Consider the following 25322-nt stretch of genomic DNA (forward strand, 5'->3'; position numbering starts at 1 on the left):
ACCATCAAAGTTTCATCTTTAAACAATCAATCTTCGCGTCTCAACTTCACACTTCTTTTCTACATAATATTGTCTTCTTTCAACTCTGACATCATCACACCACTTTCAACCACATAAAACAGACAGACAAACTTGACCGGACACACATACTACTCACAGTCTTTTCCTTAAGACTCGTTTTACCCTCTGCAATCTGCTCTGATTTGGAACTTAAGCTAATTCCTTTAAGATTGTCTTTAACCAATATCGTATTCTATATGTCCCACATAAGGGGCTCTGAATTAAAGCTTCTGCTAGCACTCTTTAAAGCCTAGGAACAGGGAATATCCTCATAGCGTGGCCACACTCACGACTATTGTTCCTCGTATATTGTTAGGTGCCTCTCAAGACAATGGCCCTCATTACAACCCCGGCGCTAAACCATGGCGCTATTAGCACCATGGTTGGCGCCGATGTTGTAACGAGTCCGCCATGGTGGAATGGGGAAATACCGCCCCATTCCAAGGTTGGCGGGGCGGTATTTCCCCATTTCACCATGGGCCTTCCCCATTCCCATTTTCGCCCCATAGGGCTCAATGGGACTGGGGAAGGCGCTAAGTACGGTACCGCAAATTGCGGTACCGTAATTAGCACTGAGGTCCCTTTGCGGCACCCTACTTTAACGGCTACCTGTCCTGTCAGGGGTGACAGGACAGGTAGTCTGCAGGATTGTCTGCCCTGGCCCTGTGTGACACTTCAATGTTGAACGGTTGCAGTTGCAGCATCCACTTCTCTAGCGTGCTGTGGGGTGTTGAGCTGAGCCGTTAAAGATTGATACTAAGGGTTTATGATCTGTGAATATCTTTGCTTGTTGGCCCAGGAGATAGACCTGAACATGGCGGCATCCCCAAAGTATCGCTGAAGTTTCCTTCTCTATGTGGGTGTAGTTCTGTTCAGCTTAGGTGAGGTTCTCGACTGGCAAAAGCGACTGGGTACACCGTGCCCTCCTGGTCAATTTGAGTCAACACTGCACCAAGTCCTACTAGACTAGCGTCCACTAGCAATTCTGTGTCAAAAAACGCCATCCTGGTGGTGCTCCGCAAAGAGTGTTTGATTTGTTGGAAGGCACATTGGTGGTGTTCAGACCATTCCCACAGTGCTTCTTTCTGGGTTCAGCTTTCTCAAAGGTGCTGCGATGGTGGCTAGCTCTGGTGGCTAGATCTGGGATGAATCTGGCACAGTAGGTATCCATACCCATGAAGCTCCTGACTTCTGATGCTGATGTGGGGGCTCTGGCCTCCTTAATCTCTGACACCTTGGCAGGATCGGGTGATAATCCTTCTGCATTCAACACGTACCCAAAGAGGTTTAGTTTGCTCCTGCCAAATTCACACTTCTCTGCATGTCAGGTGAGGCTGGACGCTTCCTGGCATTGTAGGACTGCGGCTAGTCGCTCATAGTGCTCTTCCGTTGTTGTTCCGTACCCTAGGATATCATCACTGATATTGGTGGTACCGGCCAGGCCATTCAGCACTCTCTGTATTCCGTCTCAGAATAGTTTAGTCTCTTGTACCTCCTGAGACCTAGGTGAGATAAGAATGTTGTCATGTACCGTGACTCTCGGGTTAGGTGTATTTGATGATAGCCGGGGCGTAAGTCTAGTTTACTGAAAACCTCTGCCCCAGTGACATCTACAATTAGCTCGTCGATCGTTGGGGTCACATGACGCTCATGGCCTATGGCTACGCTGGGTAGCCGCATGGCGATGTAGATTCTCACTGCGTTAGATTACCGTGGCTTCTGTGCTGAGACCATGGGGGATACCCACGGTGTTGGTCTGTAAAATTATCAGGCAGGAGTCGGTTTGCCATAACAAAAGAAAGAAAATCCTTTTATTCAGGATGTGAACACAAGAACACATTCCTGTGAGAACTCAAAGGCGTTTGAAAACAGTTAACAGTTTGTTATAAGGGTCGGTGTATGGATGCTGTCTGGTTCGCTTTCTAGCGGGCTCAAAGTGTCCAGTGGAAGCCTTCTTCACTCTCTCTCCAGACGTCGAGGTCCCTCTCCATCTGTCGACCAAAGAAAAAGAACAACAAAAGTCTTAGAGCTTCCGTGTTTTACCGTACGTCCCCTGACCCCTGCCCAGTCAGTGGGCCTCCTGGATGCCTGTTTGGGAGAATTCTCAGAAATGTGCTAATTACTCTCTACCTTAGAGACCCCCAGAACTTTTGCTGGACTCTAGGACTTTTTAATTTTAACCTGGAGAGAGTGAGACCTTTTTCCCACTCTCTCATGTATTTGTCTGTGATTTAAACTCTGTATTTCTTGTGGTTTTGGAGTCTGACAAACTCCATAGGCATCTTTTTGCATTGTGTCACACAGTACCTTCAGTGCAGTGGCACATGGAAGTCTTTCAGATTTCCCAATGTTTTAATATCTTCTCTTGAATAAACTACTGTTTCCAAGAGCAGTGAAGTGAAATTGACTTCACTTACATTTGTAACTTTCTAGACCCAGCACACACTATCTTACAATAGGGTGCTGAGGTGCGGGGGGTTACTTAGTATCCCCTTTGTCTAGCTTCTCATGTAACATTTCTATGTTACCCTATTCACAAGTTATGGCTGGTGGCAGTGGTTTACCTTTTACTACTGTGATGTGTTTTCACCGCGGGCTGCATTCGCAGCTACAGTGAAGCACCAATGGGTGCCATTTTTTCGCCATTTCTTGTTGTTTAGGTCCTTCTTGAGATTTACTCTGCGCGCCAAACCAGGTTTGGTCCCTTTGTTTGTTTTGTCTTTGGCGGGCTCCACGAGTGAAACCCACCTCTGGCTCCAGTATGTCTGGTGGGGGCAGGAAGTGCGGGAGGTGTCCGGAACTCCCTGTGCTTAGTCTCCTAGGAGACAGGAATGCATTCCAGGTCATTGGCCTGCTGGCTGTCCGGCAAGCTGTCAGTCACCTGCTGGGTGACTGACAGCTAGGCTGGAATGAATGGGAGAAACCTGCATAAAAGGCAAGGCTTTTTTTTTACTTGGAAGGCAGAGTCAACCACTGGCCGAACGAATCCGAAGAGGAATTTGGAAGAGACGTCTGCTGCAACTCTTAGACCGTTGGTTTGCCTGGTGAAGCCCTGCTGCTGTGCTGAAGCTCCAAATTCGCCTCGACTAGAGAAGCCCTGCAAGGACGACTTCTGCCCTTGAGTTGGTGCGACCAATCAACTCCAAAGTAAGCCACCTGGACATCCTCTCGAAGCTGGTTGAATTTCCACTGCAGTCACTGCTGGAACCGAATAGCCAGGGAGAGGAACACCAGATTGTGTGTGTTGCTTTTAAGCTGGCCAAGAGCTCCAGGAAGATCATCCGGACTCCCAGGAAGCAGGACTGACCGAGCCTGAGCCACCTCAACAGAGTGCTGGACCCAAGATGCAAGGAAAGGCCACCTCGACAGCCAGGAACCGCTGTGTTGCTATTTGCAGTAGACGCAAGTAGCTGAAATACTGAAGTGCCACTTGTTTGAAGATTGCTGGTTGTGCTCGGTGACCGTCCCATTGCAGTGCAGGAGTTCCCAGAAGTCCTCCTTCTTGTCCCCACCACTGAGGCCCAGGAACAACAGGATCTGTAGAGCTGCACAGGAACAGAAGTCACCTGCTGCATCTTTTTCTTCTAACTAAAAGTACTGTAAAGTCTAAGAGAACTTACCTCTTGTAGAGTTGTTTGCATCTCCTACCCTCACAAGTCTAACAGTTTGTGGCCCTACAATTGATTCTTCTTTTGCTTCAAAGACTTCTAAAAACTTTGTGCAAAGACCTTATACTTACCTGCAAGAAGTGCTTCAGCTGTCATAGACTTTTGCCCATTGACATTTGCTTAGCCTGGTTCACTGAATGACTCTTCTCTCCTCTGACGTTGTGTCGCACCTGTTCTTCCAGGAAGGGGTTTACTTACTCTGCATTGGAGGGTGCAAAAGTATTTGCCTGATTAAGAATATTTATGATCTCTTATTTGTTCTAATAACCCTTTCTTTTGACACTTTCATAGGCCTACTCTAAATGTAACAGTAATATATCAATATCCACAGTGCCCTAGCTATCTAAGCCACCTGAGGGCGTAGGAAGTGTCTGTGTGCCATTCCCAGTGGGTATTTGCTGATTCTGAGAAACCTAAGGGTGTGTATTATTTTGAAGTGCATTTGAGTGTTGCTATTATATTGCTCCCTTATGAAGAAGGCTTGTTTAACTGACTGGTAAATAATTGAATAATTGTGTTATCAAGAAACCTTGAGTATCAGTGTTTATTTGAATACCTGTCACTGTGAATCTCTGTGCAGCCACCCTACTGCTCACATTCACCCCTCTTGAGATAAGCCTGGCTGCTCGTCCACACTACCAACCTGTGTAGTTCAGACTTAAACCAAAGGTTGGGTCCCTATTGCCAGGAGGCTACGGTTGTTTTAGTGCACCCAAAGGGTACTACCCCAAATCTTTACCTAACAATGCAGTGCTGTGAATGGTTTGGCTGCCATCCCACTCCCATGGGCGGCACCCGTATCCAGACTGCTGCATTTTGCCCCAACTCAGTTCCGACCTGTCCCGGACCGCTGCAATCCCGATGTGGGACTACGTGAGGGGCAAAAAGCGTTTCTCCTTCACCCGTGAGTACGGGCCATTGTTTCTATGGTAGTGTTTTGTGGTCCTGTCCTTTTGTACCGGGTAATAAAGTGGGAGGCGGGCCCTGATGGGTAAGAGAGCACTCTGGGTGTTGAAGTGCATGGTTGGACATAGGTACTAAAGGAGGTAACTGAGTGGGGGGGCGGGACTTGACAAGCAAGCTTGTACTACAGGTGTTATAATGCAGGGTTAGACTTGGGCACTGGCAGGAGAAACCTCACACACCCCCACCAAAGGACCAAGCTATTCGGAAGTGTCCATCAACCGAGATAGATAGTCGGTGACCAGTTGGTAAGGTGAAATGTCACCCCAACACATAGTATCGAAGTGACTCAACTGCCCACTTGATTGCTAGGCACTCCTTTTCAAGCATAGAATAAGGCAGTTCATGGGGGAGCAATTTCCTACTGATGAACGCAATGGGACGGAGATCAAACTCACCACCCTGGGAAAGTAAAGCTCCCAGATTGCATCCTGAAGCATCGGCTTGTAGAAAGAAAGGCTTGGAATAATCCGGACAGTGTAACACAGGGCGGCGGGATATCATAGAAACCAGGGTGTGGAAAGCCTGGATAGTCTCTTTTTGTAGGATCGCCAGATGGTTCGCTCGAAGAGCATCAGTCAGTGGAGCTGCTATAGTCGAAAAATAGGGGATGAACCGGCGTTAGTACCCTACGAAGCCCAGGAAAGCTTGTATCTCCTTCTTTGTGTTGCGGATCTGAAGTTTCCGAATAGCTTGGATTTTTTTCCACGAGAGGAATTATCGTCTCTCGTCCTACAGTGTAACTCAGATATCTGTTGTCTCTGCAGCCAATCGGGTTTTCTCTCTTCTGCCTCTTTGAGGGTCATGGTCACCTTCAGGAGATGGCAAAGGTGTTCTTCCCATGGTGAACTGTAGATGACAATGTCGTCTAGATAGGCTGCCGCATAGGAATCATGACTTTGTAGTAGTCTATCCATTAAGGTCTGGAAGGTGGCGGGTGCCCCGTGCAGTCCAAACGGGAGTACAGTAAACTGAAAAAGGCCTTGGGGGGTTGAAAAAGCAGTCTTCTCTTTGTCTTCTGGCCGAAGCAGGATGTGCCAATAGCCTTTGCCCTAGCGTACTCAAGTACATCGCTGAGCCCAGGTTTTCGAGTAGGTCATCTATACAGGGCATAGGATATGCCTCATAGTGGGAAATGGCATTTAATTGTCGAAAGTCCATACAGAACTTGGGGTGCCATCTGGTTTTGGGACCAGCAGGACGGGGGAACACCATGCGCTTTCAATCTATCTTCCTCCCTCTTTTTCATATCCCTTCGTTCATATGCCCTTCGTATTTCTTCATCCCTTCGTCTATGTATTCTTTTCTCTCTAATCCTTTCCTGTTCCGCATCTTCTACTCTTTGCCTTTGTAGCCTTTCCTGTTCATTGGCTGTTCTCTTTCTATTGTCACGTTTTCTTTGCTCTTCTGCTATCTCCTTCTTGTTAGGTTGCTCATCTTGGTATGACCTTTCTCGTCTTTGTCTATCCTTCCTTTTCGCTACTTCATCTTTTAATCGTTCCTCTGTTTCTTTGTCTATCCTATCTTGTTATTCTTGCTCTCCCCTTTGTCTTACTTCATTGATACCTTTGCCATCAAGTTTAAGAAAAATCTGACCTCCCATCCATTTGTTTTGTAAGAACACCATCTCATCAGTTTTATCCTTGTCTCCTTTCCATCTCTTTATTTCTCTCCTTGTATTTAGAGATGTACTCGCTTGATCACTTCTCTCCTTGTCACGTCTCTCCTTGTCCATCAGGACTTTGGAGGTTATGTCTTTCTCGGTATCTTCCTCTGGGCCTTTGTCACTACTTTGCGTAGGTGACTCATATGACGGATTGCTATATCCTATCGCTGCTTTAAGTTCCCTTAATGGGTATAACCCTTCGTCACTCTTAGTTTCGATTTTTATTTCAGACGGGGCGGCCGGATCAGAAGGCTCTTCACACCCCTCTTTGCATATATTGAGTATCCAATCTAAAGGAGGCTCCTCCTCCTTCTCATGTTCATACAAGTTCTAGACTCGCTAGGCACTTTTGTAACTTTTTTCCTGTGTACGCAGCATGCAAATATGTCGTATGTGCTGCAAAACTGCTCTTGATAATGACCCGCCTTGTGGCCATGGCATAAACATTTTGTCCACGGTTCCTTTAACCCACTCTGCACTGTATTGTTTAAGTTTAAGTGCATGATTCGGTAGCTGTTTGCAGAGGTGCACTAATGGAAGAACCTCTTCCATTCTTAACCTTCACTTTTCTCTTTGCTAACAGTCGCTTATGCTTTAATCACAGTTTCAAATTTATGTTGTTTTGATCAAAAATGCACTTATGAGTGAGCACCAATTGTCGCAAGCTCCAATCCCGTCACAACATAATTTTTTACTTTAATCTTGCTAAAAAACAACCATCAAAGTTTCATCTTTAAACAATCAATCTTCGCGTCTCAACTTCACACTTCTTTTCTACATAATATTGTCTTCTTTCAACTCTGACATCATCACACCACTTTCAACCACATAAAACAGACAGACAAACTTGACCGGACACACATACTACTCACAGTCTTTTCCTTAAGACTCGTTTTACCCTCTGCAATCTGCTCTGATTTGGAACTTAAGCTAATTCCTTTAAGATTGTCTTTAACCAATATCGTATTCTATATGTCCCACATAAGGGGCTCTGAATTAAAGCTTCTGCTAGCACTCTTTAAAGCCTAGGAACAGGGAATATCCTCATAGCGTGGCCACACTCACGACTATTGTTCCTCGTATATTGTTAGGTGCCTCTCAAGACAATGGCCCTCATTACAACCCCGGCGCTAAACCATGGCGCTATTAGCACCATGGTTGGCGCCGATGTTGTAACGAGTCCGCCATGGTGGAATGGGGAAATACCGCCCCATTCCAAGGTTGGCGGGGCGGTATTTCCCCATTTCACCATGGGCCTTCCCCATTCCCATTTTCGCCCCATAGGGCTCAATGGGACTGGGGAAGGCGCTAAGTACGGTACCGCAAATTGCGGTACCGTAATTAGCACTGAGGTCCCTTTGCGGCACCCTACTTTAACGGCTACCTGTCCTGTCAGGGGTGACAGGACAGGTAGTCTGCAGGATTGTCTGCCCTGGCCCTGTGTGACACTTCAATGTTGAACGGTTGCAGTTGCAGCATCCACTTCTCTAGCGTGCTGTGGGGTGTTGAGCTGAGCCGTTAAAGATTGATACTAAGGGTTTATGATCTGTGAATATCTTTGCTTGTTGGCCCAGGAGATAGACCTGAACATGGCGGCATCCCCAAAGTATCGCTGAAGTTTCCTTCTCTATGTGGGTGTAGTTCTGTTCAGCTTAGGTGAGGTTCTCGACTGGCAAAAGCGACTGGGTACACCGTGCCCTCCTGGTCAATTTGAGTCAACACTGCACCAAGTCCTACTAGACTAGCGTCCACTAGCAATTCTGTGTCAAAAAACGCCATCCTGGTGGTGCTCCGCAAAGAGTGTTTGATTTGTTGGAAGGCACATTGGTGGTGTTCAGACCATTCCCACAGTGCTTCTTTCTGGGTTCAGCTTTCTCAAAGGTGCTGCGATGGTGGCTAGCTCTGGTGGCTAGATCTGGGATGAATCTGGCACAGTAGGTATCCATACCCATGAAGCTCCTGACTTCTGATGCTGATGTGGGGGCTCTGGCCTCCTTAATCTCTGACACCTTGGCAGGATCGGGTGATAATCCTTCTGCATTCAACACGTACCCAAAGAGGTTTAGTTTGCTCCTGCCAAATTCACACTTCTCTGCATGTCAGGTGAGGCTGGACGCTTCCTGGCATTGTAGGACTGCGGCTAGTCGCTCATAGTGCTCTTCCGTTGTTGTTCCGTACCCTAGGATATCATCACTGATATTGGTGGTACCGGCCAGGCCATTCAGCACTCTCTGTATTCCGTCTCAGAATAGTTTAGTCTCTTGTACCTCCTGAGACCTAGGTGAGATAAGAATGTTGTCATGTACCGTGACTCTCGGGTTAGGTGTATTTGATGATAGCCGGGGCGTAAGTCTAGTTTACTGAAAACCTCTGCCCCAGTGACATCTACAATTAGCTCGTCGATCGTTGGGGTCACATGACGCTCATGGCCTATGGCTACGCTGGGTAGCCGCATGGCGATGTAGATTCTCACTGCGTTAGATTACCGTGGCTTCTGTGCTGAGACCATGGGGGATACCCACGGTGTTGGTCTGTAAAATTATCAGGCAGGAGTCGGTTTGCCATAACAAAAGAAAGAAAATCCTTTTATTCAGGATGTGAACACAAGAACACATTCCTGTGAGAACTCAAAGGCGTTTGAAAACAGTTAACAGTTTGTTATAAGGGTCGGTGTATGGATGCTGTCTGGTTCGCTTTCTAGCGGGCTCAAAGTGTCCAGTGGAAGCCTTCTTCACTCTCTCTCCAGACGTCGAGGTCCCTCTCCATCTGTCGACCAAAGAAAAAGAACAACAAAAGTCTTAGAGCTTCCGTGTTTTACCGTACGTCCCCTGACCCCTGCCCAGTCAGTGGGCCTCCTGGATGCCTGTTTGGGAGAATTCTCAGAAATGTGCTAATTACTCTCTACCTTAGAGACCCCCAGAACTTTTGCTGGACTCTAGGACTTTTTAATTTTAACCTGGAGAGAGTGAGACCTTTTTCCCACTCTCTCATGTATTTGTCTGTGATTTAAACTCTGTATTTCTTGTGGTTTTGGAGTCTGACAAACTCCATAGGCATCTTTTTGCATTGTGTCACACAGTACCTTCAGTGCAGTGGCACATGGAAGTCTTTCAGATTTCCCAATGTTTTAATATCTTCTCTTGAATAAACTACTGTTTCCAAGAGCAGTGAAGTGAAATTGACTTCACTTACATTTGTAACTTTCTAGACCCAGCACACACTATCTTACAATAGGGTGCTGAGGTGCGGGGGGTTACTTAGTATCCCCTTTGTCTAGCTTCTCATGTAACATTTCTATGTTACCCTATTCACAAGTTATGGCTGGTGGCAGTGGTTTACCTTTTACTACTGTGATGTGTTTTCACCGCGGGCTGCATTCGCAGCTACAGTGAAGCACCAATGGGTGCCATTTTTTCGCCATTTCTTGTTGTTTAGGTCCTTCTTGAGATTTACTCTGCGCGCCAAACCAGGTTTGGTCCCTTTGTTTGTTTTGTCTTTGGCGGGCTCCACGAGTGAAACCCACCTCTGGCTCCAGTATGTCTGGTGGGGGCAGGAAGTGCGGGAGGTGTCCGGAACTCCCTGTGCTTAGTCTCCTAGGAGACAGGAATGCATTCCAGGTCATTGGCCTGCTGGCTGTCCGGCAAGCTGTCAGTCACCTGCTGGGTGACTGACAGCTAGGCTGGAATGAATGGGAGAAACCTGCATAAAAGGCAAGGCTTTTTTTTTACTTGGAAGGCAGAGTCAACCACTGGCCGAACGAATCCGAAGAGGAATTTGGAAGAGACGTCTGCTGCAACTCTTAGACCGTTGGTTTGCCTGGTGAAGCCCTGCTGCTGTGCTGAAGCTCCAAATTCGCCTCGACTAGAGAAGCCCTGCAAGGACGACTTCTGCCCTTGAGTTGGTGCGACCAATCAACTCCAAAGTAAGCCACCTGGACATCCTCTCGAAGCTGGTTGAATTTCCACTGCAGTCACTGCTGGAACCGAATAGCCAGGGAGAGGAACACCAGATTGTGTGTGTTGCTTTTAAGCTGGCCAAGAGCTCCAGGAAGATCATCCGGACTCCCAGGAAGCAGGACTGACCGAGCCTGAGCCACCTCAACAGAGTGCTGGACCCAAGATGCAAGGAAAGGCCACCTCGACAGCCAGGAACCGCTGTGTTGCTATTTGCAGTAGACGCAAGTAGCTGAAATACTGAAGTGCCACTTGTTTGAAGATTGCTGGTTGTGCTCGGTGACCGTCCCATTGCAGTGCAGGAGTTCCCAGAAGTCCTCCTTCTTGTCCCCACCACTGAGGCCCAGGAACAACAGGATCTGTAGAGCTGCACAGGAACAGAAGTCACCTGCTGCATCTTTTTCTTCTAACTAAAAGTACTGTAAAGTCTAAGAGAACTTACCTCTTGTAGAGTTGTTTGCATCTCCTACCCTCACAAGTCTAACAGTTTGTGGCCCTACAATTGATTCTTCTTTTGCTTCAAAGACTTCTAAAAACTTTGTGCAAAGACCTTATACTTACCTGCAAGAAGTGCTTCAGCTGTCATAGACTTTTGCCCATTGACATTTGCTTAGCCTGGTTCACTGAATGACTCTTCTCTCCTCTGACGTTGTGTCGCACCTGTTCTTCCAGGAAGGGGTTTACTTACTCTGCATTGGAGGGTGCAAAAGTATTTGCCTGATTAAGAATATTTATGATCTCTTATTTGTTCTAATAACCCTTTCTTTTGACACTTTCATAGGCCTACTCTAAATGTAACAGTAATATATCAATATCCACAGTGCCCTAGCTATCTAAGCCACCTGAGGGCGTAGGAAGTGTCTGTGTGCCATTCCCAGTGGGTATTTGCTGATTCTGAGAAACCTAAGGGTGTGTATTATTTTGAAGTGCATTTGAGTGTTGCTATTATATTGCTCCCTTATGAAGAAGGCTTGTTTAACTGACTGGTAAATAATTGAATAATTGTGTTATCAAGAAACCTTGAGTATCAGTGTTTATTTGAATACCTGTCACTGTGAATCTCTGTGCAGCCACCCTACTGCTCACATTCACCCCTCTTGAGATAAGCCTGGCTGCTCGTCCACACTACCAACCTGTGTAGTTCAGACTTAAACCAAAGGTTGGGTCCCTATTGCCAGGAGGCTACGGTTGTTTTAGTGCACCCAAAGGGTACTACCCCAAATCTTTACCTAACAATGCAGTGCTGTGAATGGTTTGGCTGCCATCCCACTCCCATGGGCGGCACCCGTATCCAGACTGCTGCATTTTGCCCCAACTCAGTTCCGACCTGTCCCGGACCGCTGCAATCCCGATGTGGGACTACGTGAGGGGCAAAAAGCGTTTCTCCTTCACCCGTGAGTACGGGCCATTGTTTCTATGGTAGTGTTTTGTGGTCCTGTCCTTTTGTACCGGGTAATAAAGTGGGAGGCGGGCCCTGATGGGTAAGAGAGCACTCTGGGTGTTGAAGTGCATGGTTGGACATAGGTACTAAAGGAGGTAACTGAGTGGGGGGGCGGGACTTGACAAGCAAGCTTGTACTACAGGTGTTATAATGCAGGGTTAGACTTGGGCACTGGCAGGAGAAACCTCACACACCCCCACCAAAGGACCAAGCTATTCGGAAGTGTCCATCAACCGAGATAGATAGTCGGTGACCAGTTGGTAAGGTGAAATGTCACCCCAACACATAGTATCGAAGTGACTCAACTGCCCACTTGATTGCTAGGCACTCCTTTTCAAGCATAGAATAAGGCAGTTCATGGGGGAGCAATTTCCTACTGATGAACGCAATGGGACGGAGATCAAACTCACCACCCTGGGAAAGTAAAGCTCCCAGATTGCATCCTGAAGCATCGGCTTGTAGAAAGAAAGGCTTGGAATAATCCGGACAGTGTAACACAGGGCGGCGGGATATCATAGAAACCAGGGTGTGGAAAGCCTGGATAGTCTCTTTTTGTAGGATCGCCAGATGGTTCGCTCGAAGAGCATCAGTCAGTGGAGCTGCTATAGTCGAAAAATAGGGGATGAACCGGCGTTAGTACCCTACGAAGCCCAGGAAAGCTTGTATCTCCTTCTTTGTGTTGCGGATCTGAAGTTTCCGAATAGCTTGGATTTTTTTCCACGAGAGGAATTATCGTCTCTCGTCCTACAGTGTAACTCAGATATCTGTTGTCTCTGCAGCCAATCGGGTTTTCTCTCTTCTGCCTCTTTGAGGGTCATGGTCACCTTCAGGAGATGGCAAAGGTGTTCTTCCCATGGTGAACTGTAGATGACAATGTCGTCTAGATAGGCTGCCGCATAGGAATCATGACTTTGTAGTAGTCTATCCATTAAGGTCTGGAAGGTGGCGGGTGCCCCGTGCAGTCCAAACGGGAGTACAGTAAACTGAAAAAGGCCTTGGGGGGTTGAAAAAGCAGTCTTCTCTTTGTCTTCTGGCCGAAGCAGGATGTGCCAATAGCCTTTGCCCTAGCGTACTCAAGTACATCGCTGAGCCCAGGTTTTCGAGTAGGTCATCTATACAGGGCATAGGATATGCCTCATAGTGGGAAATGGCATTTAATTGTCGAAAGTCCATACAGAACTTGGGGTGCCATCTGGTTTTGGGACCAGCAGGACGGGGGAACACCATGCGCTTTAGGACGGCAGTATAATGCCCATTCACAACATCTTGTAAATTTCTCTGGAGACTTCGGTTCTTTTGGCTTCAGGTATCCAATAAGGCCGTAGTCGAATTGTCTTTCCTACCTCAGTCCTGATTGAGTGTACTACTTGATCTGTTCTGCCAGGGATACTGGAGAAGATAGAAGCCATGGGGGTTAAGACGTTGAATAGTTCCTCCTCTTGGGCTTTACTCAGCTGGTCCCCCAGTAGCACATCGTGGATTTTGCTTTCACTGTTTGGTACCAGTTGTTCTGGCACTGATAGATCTGTGTTGGTGGCGTTCAGAACTGGGACCGGGGTTTCCTTCCAGTATTTCAGCAGGTTGATGTGATAATTTTGCAGCTTCACCCGCTGGTCAGGCTGTTCTATTTCATAGTTTACTGGTCCCAACACTTCGGTCAACTTATAGGGGCCCTTCCATTGGGCCAGTAGCTTATTCTTGCCGGTAGGAAGCAGAACTAGCACTTTGTCCCCCAGCTTGAGCGAGCGTACTCGAGCTGTTTCATTATAATTGTTCTCTTGTTGATTTTGTGCCCTTCCTAGGTTATCATGGGTATATTCACTCAATTGACCCAAATGGTCCTTTAGGTCGCCTACATAATCTGTTAAATTTGTTTCCTCTTGTGCTTCCCATGTGTCCTTCAGAATTTCAAATATAGTTTTGGGCTATCTTCCAAACAGGAGTTCAAAAGGGGGGTAACCAGTGGAGAATTTAGGGGTGTCTAAAAGAACCATTAACACCCAGGGTAATGCTCGGTACCATAATCCTGTAGATTCTGTCGCCCGTCATAGCATTTGCTTGATTGTTTTATTATAACTCTCTACGAGGCCATCCGTTTGTGGGTGATAGACCAAAGTTTTCAGGTGCATGATCCCCAGAGTTTTACAGAACTGTTTCATGACCAGAGACATGAAATTGCTGCCCTGGTCGGTGATGCTTTCCTGTGGTATCCCGACTTGTGCAAAGTATGGGAGTAGCACATCACATACTTGTCTCGTTGAGGTTCCCTGTAGAGGAAAAGCTTCCAGGTATTGGTCGGTGTAGTCTACTACCACCAACAGATATCGATAGCCCCTACTGGTAGGTTCCAAGGGACCTACCATGTCCATTCCTATCCTCTGGAAGGGTTATTTTTTAAGGGGCATTCATCACAAGGGGGCTCAGGGAGGTATGTGGGTGCTGGTTTTCTGGCACATGGGGCATTCTTGACAGTATTTGGTTACTTCAGAATAAATTCCTGGCCAATAGAAACTTTTGTAAAAGCCTTTTTTGTGTCATGTGCTTAGCCAGGGGTCCCCCTGCGTTGTGATCATGGGCTAACTGGATCAGGCCTTTCATGTACGATCAATGAACTGATAGTTGTTCCTTCTCGGACTTGTCCGCTCCCAACGTGATTCAGTATAGTAGGCCTTGGTTGTCCTTGAAGCAGGGGAGGGAGGGTGGTTTTGTCGTTGATTCCTGAGCCTGCTCACAGGTTTGTTTGAGGGTTTCATCTGTTTCTGTCTCGGTCCAGAAGGACAGCAAATGATCCACAAGCCTCCAGTCTACAAATCCTACGCCTTGTTGGTATTCATTCCATCTGGATTTATCTGTCTTTTGATAAAAAAAAAGAGGAACTGGATGGTCTGTGCCACTACTTTCGGACCTCTCAGCCAATTGATCCAAAAAACTCTAAAAAAAATAATTGGCACCTGATTAAACACCCTGGCACATTGAATAATGTACCTTGCTTCGCATTTAAAAAGAACAGGAACCTTAAAGATGCATTGGTGCATACCTTCATAGAACCATCACCACAAGTACCTAATAGATTATGGGATCTACCTCCCCTTGTTGGCCACTACAAATGCGGCCACTGTGTTGCATGCCCTTTGACTCTACAGAAAAAATCTTTCGAGCACCAACAAGTGAAGAGGACCATGAAAGACTTCACCAATTGCAATATGAAGGGAGTCATCTACGTGATACAATGCCCCTGCAACCTCATCTATGTGGGCAAGACTATACATGCCATTAAGATGCGGATACCAGAACACTGCTCCTGTATCAGGAATAAGGTGGTCGACAAGCCCCTGGTAGAGCATTTTACCAGCAAGAACCACAAAGACACAGATCTAAGATGGTTCATTTTACAGAAGGTGACACCTGCAAAGCGAGGGGGTGATATAAATAAAACACTGACACAACTAGAACAGCGCTGGGTTCATAGATTAAACACTGTGCAATCTGGGTTGAATATTTCAGTTGAGTGGAAATCTTTCATATGAAGTGAATCACTGGCAGAACCGAACGTTCGCATGTACCTGTAAAAGGGTACGACCTTGACCTGTGCTTAAAATATGATATCAAAATTTGTTTGCGCAAGAGAATTAGGTCACTAACCATGACTGCCTATATTGTGAATATTTATCCGACATTTTTTGATTACATATGTTTTCTAACTGAAGGCACTGAATATACTTCTGCCCCAGGATATTTGGGATATGTGATGTTATGACATAACAGTTGTTTTTTTCATTTATATATGAGGATGTCAACAACTGTCAATTGATATGTATGTCAATCAATTTCCCCCAGACAAATACATGTATTTACTAAACTTGATGTCTTAGGTGAACCCAGAATCACTCGTGCATTCTTTCCAATGTTTGGGATGCTGTCTTGCCCTGTTACACACATGAGACTTATTCTGTCACCTGCCTAGACACGATGAAAACCATAAACATTCCTCCATTCTGTCCTATTATGAGACGCCAATCTATTGGCAGCAGCGGCCTTTGTTGACGTCATTGTCTTTTCTGTGACGCCCATGGTTACCATGGTAACCATTTTTACACTTTGACTTCTAAATTACTTTTTTGGATTCGCTGTACTATGGCGTACACTGTAAATAGATTATTTTTCAATTTTGACCATGGGATTCATTGTTATTCACCCGTTCCCGTCCCGACGACCCAAAATGGCCGCCGTATAAATAACTTGGGTCCTTAGCAACAGCGTTACTAACGCTATGCTGCCAGGCCCCCTCCGAGCCACGGAGTGACTCAGCACCTCTCGATCCAGCAGCACGCTCGATCGGCTCGCTTTTTGTGAATATTAACACAGGTATGCTCGCGCTAGCCGCACGCCTGTAACTGGAGAATTGCTGACTAACCATATGCTTTGCAATAGCTCTGATATGCCATCCATCCCCTTTTTTAGGTTTTTTCACGGGGGCAAATACCCTGAAAATCAAAGACCATTGACCACAGAGATAAAAGCCTCTACTAGGAGGTAAGATTCGGCCACCATGCACACCGCGGGTGGTTTATTTTGTGTGTTTGCCATTTCATTAATTATGACATTCATTTAAAGGACACCTTGAATTAGTACTTAGTGTCCTTTCCCTGATTTTTGTAACAGGACCACATTGACATCCTCACTATGCCTAGCAGTTCCCAGAAAATAGTGCCCGTGGAAATAATTACCCATAGGTAAGCTGTGCTCCATTATGTACAAATGTAGAGACTACACAGTACATGATTAAATCTTTGTACATTTATATGTGCTCTCGCACCCTCCTGATAAGCCTCTCCCCTCTCCCCTGCAGAACGCACTACACAACGTACAGCATCTCGTCCTGATGAAGGCCGTGTACAAGACAGGCCCACCTAAACGGCTGAAACACCCCGGTGTAGAAGCACCCCTAACCACAGTGCATTGTCACTGTCAACCACCAATAGAACGATTGTCTTCCACAACCCTTGTTTTGCTGTCACTATGTTAAATTGTTTTGTTATATATTGTATTATGTGAATTGCTGTGACAAACAACAACTGTGATTGAGTTTGTCTTACACACACAAATTGACTGTTATGCCAAAAAACATTTGGCCCGATGTGTTGTAAATATATATCCTCTAGCCTGTACGTTTGATTGAGACACCTTGTGATGTTATATTGTTGAAAGAAATGTTCATTTTATGACAATTTCTACAACCTGAAAGATAAACAAACAACCTTTCTTCAGAAATAGACTAATTGAGTATTTTTTCCTTTTATGCTGAGGGAAATGGGGTTTATGAGTGTTTTTGAGCACAATTCTCTCTGGACCTATTCAATTGTAATTTTGTTTCTTTTGATTGACCTGGACTTGCGTGTGCTTGGTGTGGCCTGGGTTGTGAGATCAACGACAGAAAAGGGGCTTCTTGTAGCCATTCGGTTGAGCTGAATAACTTTGAAAATCCGGGAAGGTTGGTGGCAAGTCAGATGGGAGCAGGTAAGGATGGAATGACAGCGGCTTGCATAGGTATCAAAGCCACATGAATTCCCAAAGTGATGTCTCTAAGCAAGTATTTTCTAACATCCCCATGTACACATTTTACCGGAATTACCCCATTCTGGATATTAGGTTGTTCACTTACTTGGGGTTGTATCGCAGTTTGTCTACTGCCACTGTTCACCATCACTTGTGCTGGGCGTCCATCTACCATAACTTCTATGACATAGGGAAGTCATTTCAGGTGATACTCGTAGGTATGCAGGGCTCTGATTTCCAGGGCTCGGGTTTGATCTTCCTTGGGCAAAACCGGGCGATGTGCCTCCATTCGCCGCACTCAAAACATTGTGGTTGTAGAGGCTTTGCTATAATCCCTCTGGGTGGGTTCCGGACATCGGATCAAGGTCTTGGATCATTCTATACCCATCTGGGTGGTCGGTTGCGGGTAGCCGGTGGATCATTACCAGGTCTTCCTGAAGTGGCTGAAAATGATCTGGGTAGTCCAGCTTTCTGATAGGCTGTGGCCACATCAATAGCTTCTGTTAAAGTCAGGTGATGATGTTGACGGACCCATCTTTGTATGGGTCTAGGTAAGGCATCCACAAACTGTTCCAGGAGGATCTCATCCCTTATCTGGGCGGTGGTGGGCATACTGGTTTGGAGCCACTTTTCGGCCGGGTCTTGAATCTGGTAAAAGAGTTGGCATAGACTCTCCCCAGGATTTAGACGCGTCTCCCTATACTGTAGTCAGTATGTTTCTTCGTCCATACCCAACCTCTCCAGTATGTTTGTTTTTAAGTCGGCATAAGGAGTGTGTCCGGTTGGGTTGGCGGCTTGATAAGCCTCCTGCATCACCCCTTTAAGCAAGGCGGCAGGAAAGAAGACCCATCTTTCGGCCAACCACTGGGCAGCGCTGGCGATCCTTTTGAAGTTTACAAAAAAGAAACTGGGATCGTCTCCTGGTTGACATTTCTGTAGCACAGTGGGGGGAATGGCTGGTTGGGACTTACTAGCAGCACAACCTCCCCCAATAGACGGAGCGCTACCCTGCTCTGATCTTGGGCAGCGCCTTGAATCTGTAATGCCTGTTGTAAGGCTTGGCGGTCTGCCTATGCTTCGTCTCCTTAAACCTAAAGCAGTTGTTGTAGCTCTTGCTGGCCTTCTGCCAGTATTTCTATAATTGTCTCCATTGGGGAGGGGGTGTGTTACCGAATCCTACCGCTGCCACCACTGTAAAATTATCAGGCAGGAGTCGGTTTGCCGTAACAAAAGAAAGAAAATCCTTTTATTCAGGATGTGAACACGAGAACACGTTCCTCTGAGAACTCAAAGGCGTTTGAAGGCAGTTAACAGTTTGTTGCAAGAGTTGGGTGTATGGATGAAGTCTGGTTCACTGTCTAGCCGGCTCAATATGCCTAGTGGAAGCCTTCTTCACCCTCTCTCCTGACGTCGCGGTCCCTCTCCGTCTGTCGACCACAGAAAAAGAAGAACCAAAAAAGTCTTAGAGCTTCCGTGTTTTACCGTATGTCCCCTGACCCCTGCCCAATCAGCAGGCTTCCTGGATGCCGCGCTGTGAATGGTTTGGCTGCCATCCCCCTCCCACTCCCATGGGCGGCACCCATATTCAGACTGTCGCATTTTATCCCAACTCAATTCCAACCTGTCTAGACATCCGTCAACTTCGAGTTTGCGGACCGCTTCAGTTCCGATGTAGGAATGCGTGAGAGGCCAGAAGCGTTTCTCCTTCACCCGTGAGTACGGGCCATTGTTTCCATGGTAGTGTTTTGTGGTTCCTGCCGCTTGGGCCGGGCAATAGAGTGGAGGGTGGGCCCTGACAGCTAAGAGTGCACTCTGGGTGTTGAAGTGCAACACCCAGAGTTCAGATGAACACGGGTACCAAAGGAGGTAACCGAGTGGGGGGGCAGACTTGACAAGCAAGCTTGTACTCCGGGTGTTGCAATGCAGGGTTGGAATTGGGCACTGGCGGAGGCAACCTCACATGGTCCCGATGTCTTCTTGATTATTCCTTTTTTCTCAAATTTTTCTGGTACTTTCTCAACTGCCTTGCGCATGTGGAAAGGGACTTTGCAGTGTCTCACAGCTTTGGGCTTGATTGTTGGGTCAATGTGTAGTTTGACCATTGCAGCTCGGAGGCACCCTATGCCTTGATACACTTTGTTGTGTTTTGTTAAGAGGTTGTCAATTTCATGTGTGTTGATGCTGAACGTAAACTGCACTAGCCTCCGTTTTTCTGCAGTGCGGCAGCTTAACAGCATCTCCAGGCCTGCATCTACTACATATAACCTGGCTCGACATGTTGTTACTTTGTGAGATAGGTTGGAGCGGAATGACCCTGCCACTTGTAGCAGCTTTTTGCACTCACATGCAAATAGTTGCACTCGTTTGTCTTTAAGTTGGGGCTTCGGTTCAATTTTCTTGAATTGTAACAAGGGCATAACATTCACTGTTTCTCTGGTGTCTATGACAACTTTGGTGGGTTTCCCGTTGGATAGGATGGTGCAGGAGCGTTGTCTGGACTTCTTTCATTTGTGATTGTTCTTCGTGGGCTTGATGGCGGATATCATGTGGATTTGTTCAGTGTTCTTTTTTTGTCGACTGCAGCGTCTCTCTGAGGACGCCTCTTCCTCTGAGGAGTCATCTGTGTCGCTGCTGCTTGGTGATCTTCGTGCAGTGGCGACGGCCCTGGCCATCGATTTTCCTTTCTACTTGCGGCTTGAGGTCTCCGGCTGTTCTCTTTCTCTCGCGGGCGGTGGGTTGAGGCAAACTGCTGCAACGTGGTTCAGCCTCTTGCACTTCGGACAGGTAACCCCTAGGGCTGGTCATGGTTCTCCTATGTGCCAGGGTCCTCCACACCACTTGCAGGTATCTTGTTGCTTCGGTGCTCGCCCAGACATTGCGTTGGTGGGCCGTCTCCCTTCTGGCCTTCCTCTGACTGCCACAATCTCTTCATCTTTTTGGATGTTGTCAAGTGGTAGTCATTGCATGGCTTCTTCCATAATGGCCAGTTGGTCATCTGTACATTCTTGCAGTCTGCCCATAGCTAGGATATGGTCTAAAGGAATGTGCTTCTCTGCTAGCACTGCTCTGCGCAGTTTGTCTGATGATAATCCGTTGATGACCTGCCGGCGAACAGCAAATTCTTCGTCTGGCAATTTGCAACCTAGCGCCATTTCCCTGAGTCGTGCGTGGCAGTCATCAATGTTTTCTTTTGCCCTTTGCCTGGACATACATCATAGTCAGGGTTTAATTTGGGTTTGAATTTGCTATTCAACGCTGATTTTTCTGTGTTGTAGTCGTCTGTCGCCCCTCTATTTGGCAAGGCGTTGAACGGTCTTAATGCAAAAGTGCTGATGTTTAACGATATTAGGGTGCACTGCTTCTTTCCTTCTCTTATGTCTCTGGCTTGCATGTTGAGGCTGGATCCACATTCCCCACCTGAGGAATGCTCCCGTGGTATATAGGTCGAAAGGCCTCATAAATGTTCTTTGCGTGGTGTCTGGGCCTACTGTCCTTATTGAGTTGTCTCTGGGGCCCCTGCTGCTACTGCCTTCCCTTGTTGGGCTGTCTCGGGGGTTGCCATGGAGGCAGCATGTGTGTGCCCATGAGCCTGTTTGATTTAATTGCGCGTGTGGTTTTCTGTTTCACTTTCCTTCTTTTTGTTTCTTCACCGCGCTTTCAGGGGGGGAATGTGCCCCCTCCACACCCCCACGCTCTTACCTCGACAGGGCTATGCGCTGCGCTGTTCGCCACTTCCTACTCTCCACGGACCGGCCTCAGGGCGCACTTTCGCTGGTTGATGTATATGATGAGCTGGCAGCGGGAATTGCAACGCGCGGGGCGAGGCAGACGTGGCTTCACTTCAAACCAGTCGTCGCCAGTGTGATGTTGCGTCTCCCGACCTCTGGTTGCACACAGGGAGGTCGGAATGGCGGTAACACAGGCACTCTATCACTCACACACGGAGCTTCAAAAATACATAATAGCCAGGATTCTGTGTTACTGGGCCCCTTCCGGGCATCACCCTCTTTATTTCCTCATTCTGTTCCCCTCTCACTTGTGGCGGGCTCCCCCTCGCTCACGTGACTCGGGACATCTGTCAACACCACACTATGAACCACTACCCAACAACAGAGCGCCCCTTTTATTGAAATGGTCTTAGGTAGAGCCTGTGAGAAGCCGAGGGTGAGTAAAGAGCTTTAGATCCGAGTCTTTGTATTGACCTACATCTAAGAGGTGGGCGGTTGCTGACAGTCAATATGGGCACCTCTCAAAAGGATTTGTTTGTGAAAGTGAGGATATTGCTCCAAAAAAGTTGCCCCATCCACAAAAGGCATTTGAGTGTGCGCATTCTAGATGCACACATTCAGATGCCCAGTTATACACCATTTGCATTTTTGTACAAATCAAGGGAAGATTCCGTGCCTTTTAAAGCGCATCCTTAGTTGACCAATGAGCAAAAAGCACACAGGTGCAGAGGTTGCACAATGCCTGACAGGATCATTCTGACCCTGTTGTGTACTTTTTTAAGTATTAGAGCAGCGATATGAAACGCTGCTGTCACACTTGCATTTCTATCCACGAAACAAAGATAGAAGTGCTCTTATTTTATTTGTTTTACATTTCACAATGATGGGACCCGTCGCTTGGTTGCTGCATGAAGGGAAGTTGGCCAATGCATCATTTGCAGAAATGCAGAAATTGCAGAAATGCGCTGGACACCTTGGCACTAAGATGACCTGTGCTTTCGCAAACTAACGTAAATAATAAGCATTGACAAGACCAGCAGTTTTGGCTTTTGTGTAGGCACGGGATAGGCATTTGGCAGGAGCTGTCATAATGGTACTACCTGGACATAAAATGGCAACAACTGGAAAATGGTGTGAATATCTGGTATTTGATGTCAGCGCCTGATAAACGCCTATCTAATACCTAAACACAAGCAAAAGCTGTTGGTTTGGCAATGCTCGTTTTTAATAGGACTTCAGTGCATGGGACAGATACGAGGACACATGCTGCTTTGAAATCAAGTGGCAAAAGCCACACTTAGTTAAGACAATTTATTACACACCGTTTAAAATTGCATTACCTATCAGCAGGTTGCTTCCGAAAAACGGACTGTGCAGCACAACTTTTGATGTTATTGCTTGATAGAACTGGCTCAAAGAGATCCCATGAGGCTGTGTTTTGGGCAGAGAGTGATTGGGAATGACCATAGCAATTAGCATGGCCATGGGCAGTCAATGGGTGAGCAGATATCCAAACAATACTCCCAAGCTGTGTTTCCCCTCCTCACATCCCATCACCCGCCTTTCTGATCTTCAATGCAATAGTTTGGGCTTTTAAGTGGTACTTGATTGCCTCCCAATAGCCAAAACTAAAAAGCACATCTTTGCATTTACTCATTTGCATTGGGTTTTGATAATTTGGCCCAAAATGACGAGTTCTAGTAAGGTTGTGAAGTATAACTTGTTTTTTTCTGATGCTATCTGCCAGTCCTGCGGCTTCGTAGTGTTATAAATAGCAGGCGTTACTATTACCTAGGTCAGTGGTCCTCATTTGGGGTTTTCGGAAGGGTGAATTCATCCTGTGGTTTACATGCAAATTTCTTCAGCGGCCAGTATATTAACCCGCTGAGCTGTCGCCCCGCAAACCTGTCGCAATTACTCCCACTGGCAGCTCATTTCTTGCCAGGCAAAACCCTTCCCCCGCCTTCTCTTTTACTCTATAACCATCATAAACAGCTCCCTGGGCTGTCTGTGGCAGATTGGAGGACAGACTGAAAGGGATCCCATGTCTCACTGATTCATCAGCAGGATGGGACAGGTTGCTCCCCCCTGGGGTTGGGGGAGAGGTGCTGAGAGGTCCTTGAAATAGGAGATGCTCAGCAGCTAGCAAACATATTGGGAATAGAGAGGAAGCTACTCCAGGCTCCAGTGTTTAACAAATTGTTTGTCACCCCAGTCTGAAGAACCCACTTTTTATAGGGCCAAACGAGTAAATGCTCCACGTGAGCAATTAACTCTTTCTGTGCCCTCAAACACATCTGTATGGCATAGGTGGACTCTTACGTCCACGCCTCTACCACTGTGGGAGCTGACACATTTCATACTGACCCTATCCTCATCTTGAAAGTACCATTGTTCGTGGCGTGGGAATTACATCGTATAAGTGAATTGCGGCAAATTGTTCATTAATGACAAGTTTTAATATCGATCGAAATGCATGGTCCATGGAGCACAGCCCTGACCAGATTTCAAGTCACTTAAATGTTTACACCCCACGTAACTTAGCTCTATGCAAGACCTAGCACGCCGGTAAGATAGCTTAGCAGGTTGATTGCTCGCTGTGGCGAGCTGTGTGTGATCTGCAGGTCGCAGATCCGAATTCCAGCAAAGCCAACCCAGCCTTTCATCCTTCCAAAGTCGATAAATGAGTACCAACTTCGGTTGGGTGATAATTAGTGAAGTAAGTATGTTTTATTTACAGGGTTTGACTTATTATTACAGACAATGTTTGGCTGCCTCCCCGAAGCTAGGTTTCTGCTTCACGGATACCACACCATCGACCGCCCAGCACCATCACACACTACAGTCTGACGGCCAATAAGAAATCAGCAATAAGCCCCACCCACAGGAATACAACTCAAATAGAACAAGAAGTATTAGAACCGGGATACAGACCGCGCTAACCCAACTTTCAAATCTCTGCATAGCCAACCCACCAAAACTCACACCACCATCTCTCACCCAGCAATCCGCACGCACTTTACCACACTGCATCAACAACATACAAACACATAAAATGCAAGTGATTTTTTAACTTGGTTTCAATTCCCAAGATTTTTAATTTTTTATTTAATTTATTCAAGCAAAGAAGCTATGTCTAAAAAGGTACTACAGGGAGAGGCTGCTGAAGCACTGGCATGAGTCAAATGAGCACTGGCAGGGGAAGAAGGACCACAGAGAAGGGTGTGTAGGAGCTGGGATTAGTACGCAGAAGGGTTGGTGAATCACTGTGTGGGGTTTAATGACAGCCCCAGAATTACATGAACTGAAACGCCAGGTTAGGCCTCTAATGCGAATTGGCCTGATGGAAAGCCACACTGGAACAATGACATTCCAGTCCCAAAATCTTCACACAGCCAAGGGGCCTAGTGAATGCAGAGTGTGTGTCTTGCTGAAAGTGGCACAAGGAATATATGTAAAACGGGAAAAACACACTTTGTAAATGATTAAGGGGCAGCCTGTCACTTTAAGTTGCCACATTAAAAATACTAACAGAGTAAAGCAAGGGAAAAGGCACTGATGCAGAAGGGCCTTGCATGTATTATTATTATTATTATTATTATTATTATTATTATTATTATTATTATGTAGTTGATAAGGCTGAGAACAAGTAAAAGTATGATTCTACATGAAAAGCAGGGGTTTTCAAATACTGAAACTGCATTGTCCAGAAGTGTGTGCATTTTGCAGCTTTAAATAAAGACTTGGAGATAAATGGTCTCTTGCTAAAATGAACATTTCGGTAAGAAGGGCATTGAATAGCGATATCTATTAAAAGAAATGAAAGGTTTCACCTGAGAAATACATGCCAGATTGCAAAGACTATTTTCTTTCAGATGCAACACGTAAATCTCTCATATGCCCAAGAAAAAAATAACTGTAGGTTTCTGGGCAGAATACTCGAAGACATCTCCCCATTGCAGATCTGCTTGACTCTTTATCTGGAAGTCAGATCTCTTTGATGCCCAAGCAGAAGGTCTTGGCTCATGCAGAACAGGAATTTATGATGGCTAGATCAACAACAGAGCTAGCCCTTGATGAGTGCAGCTCTCTAAAGAAATACAAACATTTGATTTGAAATATGGTGGACTCAATATTGCAAGGACAAATGAAAGCACAGCCTCATGATGTTCAGAGGGCAGAGGTGAGCCATATGCTGAAGGATAAGAAATTCTTCAGCACCTTTAGCCCTCTGAGAACAAAGGCTAATGTATTTATTTCAGCCTTAAGTCAACGTTGGGTCCAGAG

This window comes from Ambystoma mexicanum, chromosome 2p (assembly GCF_040938575.1).
Source record: "Ambystoma mexicanum isolate Mex_15411 chromosome 2p, UKY_AmexF1_1, whole genome shotgun sequence".
Lineage (NCBI taxonomy): Eukaryota > Metazoa > Chordata > Amphibia > Caudata > Ambystomatidae > Ambystoma > Ambystoma mexicanum.